Raw genomic sequence first — 9,124 nt, 5'->3', positions numbered from 1 at the left:
CTGATTTTTATTAGTTTGGATATGAACAGTGCAGAAATTTGAAAAAAAATACATGCATAAGTGTAATTTGGCCCCTGCAATCAAATTTTTATGTCATTTGTGTTGGTGAACGTTGCAGAAAATTAAAAATTTTCCTACGGTTTCACGAAGATCCATCTATGAGTTCATCTAAGCAACGAGTCATGGGAGAGAGATTGCATCTACATACCACTTTGTAGATCGCGTGCGGAAGCGTTCAAGGGAACGGGGATGATGGAGTCGTACTCGCCGTGATCCAAATCACCGATGACCAAGTGCTGAACGGATAGCACCTCCGCGTTCAACACACGTACGGAGCGGATGACGTCTCCTCCTTCTTGATCCAGCAAGGGGAAGGAGAGGTTGAGGAAGAAGGCTCCAGCAGCAGCACGACGGCGTGGTGATGGTGGAGAGGCAGTACTCCGACAGGGCTTCGCCAAGCACTCAACGGAGGAGGAGAGGTGTTGGGGAGGGAGGGGCTGCGCCTTGGATCAGGTGTTCAGCCCTCCCCTCGCCCCTCTATTTATAGGGGAAGGGGGAAGGGGGCCGGCCCCCTCTAGATGAGATCTAGAGGGGGGCGGCGGCCAGGGATGGGGGCTTGCCCCCCAAGCAAGGGGGCGCCCCCACTAGGGTTCCCCCCCCCCCCAACCCTAGGCGCATGGGCCCAAGGGGGGCGCCCAGCCCTCCAGGGGCTGGTTCCCTGCCCCTTACGGCCCAAGAGGCCCTCCGAGAGGGGTGGCCCCTTCCGGTGGACCCCCGGAACCCCTCCGGTGGCCCCGGTACAATACAGATATGCCCCCGAAACTTTTCGGTGTCCGTATGACAACTTCCCATATATAAATCTTCACCTTCGGACCATTCCGGAACTCCTCGTGACGTCCGGGATCTCATCCGGGACTCTGAACAACATTCGGTAATCACATACAAGTCTTCCTAATAACCCTATAGCGTCACCGAACCTTAAGTGTGTAGACCCTACGGGTTCGGGAGACATGCAGACATGACCGAGATGGCTCTCCGGTCAATAACCAACAACGGGATCTGGATACCCATGTTGGCTCCCACATGCTCCTCGATGATCTCATCGGATGAACCACGATGTCGAGGATTCAATCAACCCCGTATGCAATTCCCTTTGTCAATCGGTACGTTACATGCCCGAGACTCGATCGTCGGTATCCCAATACCTCGTTCAGTCTCGTTACCGGCAAGTCACTTTACTCGTACCGTAATGCATGATCCCGTGACCAAACACTTGGTCACTTTGAGCTCATTATGATGATGCATTACCGAGTGGGCCCAGAGATACCTCTCCGTCATACGGAGTGACAAATCCCAGTCACAATCCGTGTCAACCCAACAGACACTTTCAGAGATACCTGTAGTGCACCTTTATAGTCACCCAGTTACGTTGTGACGTTTGATACACCCAAAGCACTCCTACGGTATCCGGGAGTTACACGGTCTCATGGTCTAAGGAAGAGATACTTGACATTGTAAAAGCTCTAGCAAAACAAACTACACGATCTTATGCTATGCTTAGGATTGGGTCTTGTCCATCACATCATTCTCCTAATGATGTGATCCCGTTGTCAACGACATCTAATGTCCATAGTCAGGAAACCATGACTATCTGTTGACCAACGAGCTAGTCAACTAGAGGCTTACTAGGGACGTATTGTGGTCTATGTATTCACACGTGTATTATGATTTTCGGATAATACAATTATAGCATGAATAAAAGACAATTATCATGAACAAGGAAATATAATAATAATCATTTTATTATTGCCTCTAGGGCATATTTCCAACAGTCTTCCACTTGCAGTAGAGTCAATAATCTAGTTATATTGTGATGAATCGAACACCCATAGAGTTCTGGTGTTGATCATGTTTTGCTCGCGGAAGAGGTTTAGTCAACGAATCTGCGACATTCAGATCCGTATGTACTTTGCAAATATCTATGTCTCCATCTTGAACATTTTCACGGATGGAGTTGAAACCACGCTTGATGTGCCTGGTCTTCTTGTGAAACCTGGGCTCCTTGGCAAGGGCAATAGCTCCAGTGTTGTCACAGAAGAGTTTGATCGGCCCCGACGCATTGGGTATGACTCCTAGGTCGGTGATGAACTCCTTCACCCAAATTGCTTCATGCGCTGGCTCTGAGGCTGCCATGTACTCCGCTTCACATGTAGATCCCGCCACGACGCTCTGCTTGCAGCTGCACCAGCTTATTGCTCCACCATTCAACATATACACGTATCCGGTTTATGACTTAGAGTCATCCAGATCTGTGTCGAAGCTAGCGTCGACGTAACCCTTTACGACGAGCTCTTCGTCACCTCCATAAACGAGAAACATGCCCTTTGTCCTTTTCAGGTACTTCACGCTGTCCAGTGTTCCTTGCCGGGATTACTTTGGTACCTTCCTACCAAACTTACGGCAAGGTTTACATCAGGTCTGGTACACAGCATGGCATACATAATAGATCCTATGGTTGAGGCATAGGGGATGACACTCATCTCTTCTTTATCTTTTGCCGTGGTCGGGCATTGAGCCGAGCTCAATCTCACACCTTGCAATACAGGCAAGAACCCTTTCTTGGACTGATCCATTTTGAACTTCTTCAAAATCTTATCAAGGTATGTGCTTTGTGAAAGACCTATGAGACGTCTCGATCTATCCCTATAGATTTTGATGCCTAATATGTAAGCAGCTTCTCCAAGGTCCTTCATTGAAAAACACTTATTCAAGTAGGCCTTAATGCTGTCCAAGAATTCTATATCATTTTCCATCAAAAGTATGTCATCTACATATAATATGAGAAATGCTACAGAGCTCTCACTCACTTTCTTGTAAACGCAGGCTTCTCCATAAGTCTGCATAAACCCAAACGCTTTGATCATCTCACCAAAGCGAATGTTCCAACTCCGAGATGCTTGCACCAGCCCATAAATGGATCGCTGGAGCTTGCATACTTTGTTAGCATTCTTAGGATCGACAAAACCTTCCGGCTGCATCATATACAACTCTTCCTTAAGATGACCGTTAAGGAATGCCGTTTTGACGTCTATCTGCTGTATCTCATAATCATAGTATGCGGCAATTGCTAACATGATTTGGACGGACTTAAGCTTCGCTACGGGAGAGAAAGTCTCATCGTAGTCAATCCCTTGAACTTGCCGATAACCCTTAGCGACAAGTCGAGCTTTATAGATGGTGACATTACCATCCGCGTCCGTCTTCTTCTTAAAGATCCATTTGTTTTCTATCGCTCGCCGATCATCGGGCAAGTCAGTCAAAGTCCATGCTTTGTTTTCATACATGGATTCTATCTCGGATTGCATGGCTTCAAGCCATTTGTTGGAATCTGGGCCCGCCATTGCTTCTTCATAGTTCGAAGGTTCACCGTTGTCTAACAACATGATTTCCAGGACAGGGTTGCCATACCACTCTGGTGTGGAATGTGTCCTTGTGGACCTACGAAGTTCAGTAGCAACTTGATCCGAAGTACCTTGATCATCATCATTAATTTCCTCTCCAGTCGGTGTAGGCACCACAGGAACATTTTCTTGAGCTGCACTACTTTCCGGTTCAAGAGGTAGTACTTCATCGAGTTCTACTTTCCTCCCACTTACTCCTTTCGAGAGAAACTCTTTTTCCAGAAAGGATCCGTTCTTGGCAACAAAGATCTTGCCTTCGGATCTAAGGTAGAAGGTATACCCAATGGTTTCCTTAGGGTATCCTATGAAGACGCATTTTTCCGACTTGGGTTCGAGCTTTTCAGGTTGAAGTTTCTTGACATAAGCATCGCATCCCCAAACTTTTAGAAACGACAGCTTAGGTTTCTTCCCAAACCATAATTCATACGGTGTCGTCTCAACAGATTTAGACGGTGCCCTATTTAAAGTGAATGTAGCTATCTCTAGAGCGTATCCCCAAAATGATAGCGGTAAATCGATAAGAGACATCATAGATCGCACCATATCCAATAGAGTGCGATTACGATGTCCGGACACACCGTTACGCTGAGGTGTTCCAGGCGGCGTGAGTTGTGAAACAATTCCATATTTCCTTAAGTGTGTACCAAATTCGTGACTTAAATATTCTCCTCCACGATCTGATCGTAGGAACTTTATCTTTCGGTCATGTTGATTCTCTACCTCATTCTGAAATTCTTTGAACTTTTCAAAGGTCTCAGACTTGTGTTTCATCAAGTAGACATACCCATATCTACTCAAGTCATCAGTGAGAGTGAGAACATAACGATATCCTCCGCGAGCCTCAACGCTCATTGGACCGCACACATCGGTATGTATGATTTCCAATAAGTTGGTTGCTCGCTCCATTGTTCCGGAGAATGGAGTCTTGGTCATTTTACCCATGAGGCATGGTTCGCACGTGTCAAATGATTCATAATCGAGAGACTCTAAAAGTCCATCGGTATGGAGTTTCTTCATGCGCTTGACACCTATGTGACCAAGGCGGCAGTGCCACAAGTATGTGGGACTATCGTTATTAACTTTACATCTTTTGGTATTCACACTATGAATATGTGTAACATTACGTTCGAGATTCATTAAGAATAAACCATTGACCATCGGGGCATGACCATAAAACATATCTCTCATATAAATAGAACAACCATTATTCTCGGATTTAAATGAGTAGCCATCTCGCATCAAACGAGATCCAGATACAATGTTCATGCTCAAACTTGGCACTAAATAACAATTATTGAGGTTTAAAACTAATCCTGTAGGTAAATGTAGAGGTAGCGTGCCAACGGCGATCACATCGACCTTGGAACCATTCCCGACGTGCATCGTCACCTCGTCCTTCGCCAGTCTCCGCTTATTCCGCAGCTCCTACTGTGAGTTACAAATATGAGCAACGGCACCGGTATCAAATACCTAGGAGTTACTACGAGTACTGGTAAGGTACACATCAATTACATGTATATCAAATATACCTTTAGTGTTGTCGGCCTTCTTGTCCGCTAAGTATTTGGGGCAGTTCCGCTTCCAGTGACCCTTCCATTTGCAATAAAAGCACTCAGTCTCAGGCTTGGGTCCATTCTTTGACTTCTTCCCGGCAACTGGCTTACCGGGCGCGGCAACATCTTTGCCGTCCTTCTTGAAGTTCTTCTTACCCTTGCCCTTCTTGAACTTAGTGGTCTTATTGACCATCAACACTTGATGTTCTTTCTTGATTTCAACCTCTGCTGACTTCAGCATTGAAAATACTTCAGGAATGGTCTTCACCATCCCCTGCATATTGTAGTTCAGCACAAAGCTCTTATAGCTTGGTGGGAGCGACTGAAGGATTCTGTCAATGACCGCCTCGTCCGGGAGGTTGATCTCCAGCTGGGACAGGCGGTTGTGCAACCCAGACATTTTGAATATGTGCTCACTGACAGAACTGTTTTCCTCCATCTTACAACTATAGAACTTGTCGGAGACTTCATATCTCTCGACCCGGGCATGAGCTTGAAAAACCATTTTCAGCTCCTCGAACATCTCATATGCTCTGTGTCGCTCAAAACGCTTTTGGAGCCCCGGTTCTAAGCTGTAAAGCATGCCGCACTGAACGAGGGAGTAATCATCAGCACGTGACTGCCAAGTGTTCATAACATCTTGGTTCTCTGGGATGGGTGCTTCAGCTAGCGGTGCATCTAGGACATCTTTCTTGGCTGCTATGAGGATGATCCTCAGGTTCCGGACCCAGTCCAAATAGTTGCTGCCATCTTCTTTCAGCTTGGTTTTCTCTAGGAACGCGTTGAAGTTCATGTTGACATGAGCGTTGGCCATTTGATCTACAAGACATATTTTGCAAAGACTTTAGACTAAGTTGATGATAATTAAGTTCATCTAATCAAATTATTTAATGAACTCCCACTCAGATTGACATCCCTCTCGTCATCTAAGTGTTACACGATCCGAGTCGACTAGGCCGTGTCCGATCATCACGTGAGACGGACTAGTCATCATCGGTGAACATCTCCATGTTGATCGTATCTTCCATATGACTCATGTTTAACCTTTCGGTCTCTTGTGTTCCGAGGCCATGTCTGTACATGCTAGGCTCGTCAAGTTAACCCTAAGTGTTTCTGCATGTGTAAAACTGTCTTACACCCGTTGTATGTGAACGTAAGGATCTATCACACCCGATCATCATGTGGTGCTTCAAAACGACGAACTTTAGCAACGGCGCACAGTTAGGGGGAACACTTTCTTGAAATTATTATAAGGAATCATCTTATTTACTACCGTCGTTTTAAGTAAACAAGATGCATAAACATAATAAACATCACATGCAATTATATAAAGTAGTGACATGATATGGCCAATATCATATAGCTCCTTCGATCTCCATCTTCGGGGCACCATGATCATCTTCGTCACCGGCATGACATCATGATCTCCATCATCGTGTCTTCATGAAGTTGTCACGCCAACGACTACTTCTACTTCTATGGCTAACGTGTTTAGCAATAAAGTAAAGTAATTTACATGGCGTTCTTCAATGACACGCAAATCATACAAAAATAAAGACAACTCCTATGGCTCCTGCCGGTTGTCATACTCATCAACATGCAAGTCATGATTCCTATTACAAGAACATGATCTCATACATCACAATATATCATTCATCATTCATCACAACTTCTGGCCATATCACATCACATGACAATTGCTGCAAAAACAAGTTAGACGTCCTCTAATTGTTGGCTGCAATTGGGTTCTAGCAAAAACGTTTTCTTACCTACGAATAACCACAACGTGATATTGTCAACTTCAATTTACCCTTCATAAGGACCCTTTTCATCTAATCGCTCCAACTAAAGTAGGAGAGACAGACACCCGCTAGCCACCTTATGCAACTAGTGCATGTCAGTCGATGGAACCTGTCTCACGTAAGCGTACGTGTAAGGTCGGTCCGGGCCGCTTCATCCCACAATACCGCTGAAGCAAGAAAAGACTAGTAGAGGCAAGCAAGTTGACAAGATCTACGCCCACAACAAAATTGTGTTCTACTCGTGCAATAGAGAACTACGCATAGACCTAGCTCATGATGCCACTGTTGGTGAACGTTGCAGAAAATTAAAAAATTTCCTACGGTTTCACCAAGATCCATCTATGAGTTCATCTAAGCAACGAGTCATGGGAGAGAGATTGCATCTACATACCACTTTGTAGATCGCGTGCGGAAGCGTTCAAGGGAATGGGGATGATGGAGTCGTACTCGTCGTGATCCAAATCACCGATGACCAAGTGCTGAACGGACAGCACCTCCGCGTTCAACACACGTACGGAGCGGATGACGTCTCCTCCTTCTTGATCTAGCAAGGGGAAGGAGAGGTTGAGGAAGAAGGCTCCAGCAGAAGCACGACGGCGTGGTGATGGTGGAGAGGCAGTACTCCGACAGGGCTTCGCCAAGCACTCAACGGAGGAGGAGAGGTGTTGGGGAGGGAGGGGCTGCGCCTTGGATCAGGTGTTCAGCCCTCCCCTCGCCCCTCTATTTATAGGGGAAGGGGGAAGGGGGCCGGCCCCCTCTAGATGAGATCTAGAGGAGAGGGCGGCGGACAGGGGGGGGGGGCTTGCCCCCCAAGCAAGGGGGCGCCCCCACTAGGGTTCCCCCCCCCAACCCTAGGCGCATGGGCCCAAGGGGGGGGGGGCGGGGGGGCGCCCAGCCTTCCAGGGGCTGGTTCCCTGCCCCTTGCGGCCCATGAGGCCCTCCGAGAGGGGTGGCCCCTCCCGGTGGACCCCCGGAACCCCTCCGGTGGCCCCGGTACAATACCGATATGCCCCCAAAACTTTCCGGTGTCCGTATGACAACTTCCCATATATAAATCTTCACCTCCGGACCATTCCGGAACTCCTCGTGACGTCCGGGATCTCATCCGGGACTCCGAACAACATTCGGTAATCACATACAAGTCTTCCTAATAACCCTAGTGTCACCGAACCTTAAGTGTGTAGACCCTACGGGTTCGGGAGACATGCAGACATGACCGAGATGGCTCTCCGGTCAATAACCAACAGCGGGATCTGGATACCCATGTTGGATCCCACATGCTCCTCGATGATCTCATCGGATGAACCACGATGTCGAGGATTCAATCAACCCCGTATACAATTCCCTTTGTCAATCGGTACGTTACATGCCCGAGACTCGATCGTCGGTATCCCAATACCTCGTTCAGTCTCGTTACCGGCAAGTCACTTTACTCGTACCGTAATGCATGATCACGTGACCAAACACTTGGTCACTTTGAGCTCATTATGATGATGCATTACCGAGTGGGCCCAGAGATACCTCTCTGTCATACGGAGTGACAAATCCCAGTCTCGATCCGTGTCAACCCAACAGACACTTTCGGAGATACCTGTAGTGCACCTTTATAGTCACCCATATACGTTGTGACGTTTGGTACACCCAAAGCACTCCTACGGTATCCGGAAGTTACACGATCTCATGGTCTAAGAAAGAGATACTTGACATTGGAAAAGCTCTAGCAAAACGAACTACACGATCTTGTGCTATGCTTAGGATTGGGTCTTGTCCATCACATCATTCTCCTAATGATGTGATCCCATTGTCAACGACATCTAATGTCCATAGTCCGGAAACCATGACTATCTGTTGACCAACGAGCTAGTCAACTAGAGGCTTACTAGGGACGTATTATGGTCTATGTATTCACACTTGTATTACGATTTCCGTATAATATAATTATAGCATGAATAAAAGACATTTATCATGAACAAGGAAATATAATAATAATCCTTTTATTATTGCCTTTAGGGATAATTTCCAACAATTTGACCCGCCTAATCTTAATTTCCTGGCTCCGCCACTGCGTGTGGGTGTGCTGGCACGTGTGCATGTGTTGTTCATGTAAATGTGTGTGTGTGTGTGTGTGTGTGTGTGTGTGTGTGTGTTGTCACTTGTGCGTGTAAACTAATTAACCTCTCTGGTCACGTGTAATCACGACGCATGTATGTAAGGAAAAATGGCATTCGCAATGTAGCCAACTCATATGTAGGAAACCAAGCTATATGCATACACGATATTTTCAGGGGCGGAGCCAGGGGGGACGAGC

Source organism: Triticum dicoccoides, chromosome 3B (assembly GCF_002162155.2).
Source record: "Triticum dicoccoides isolate Atlit2015 ecotype Zavitan chromosome 3B, WEW_v2.0, whole genome shotgun sequence".
In the NCBI taxonomy this organism is placed as follows: domain Eukaryota; kingdom Viridiplantae; phylum Streptophyta; class Magnoliopsida; order Poales; family Poaceae; genus Triticum; species Triticum dicoccoides.
The sequence above is the reverse complement of the archived record's forward strand: the minus strand, read 5'-3'. Positions refer to the sequence as shown.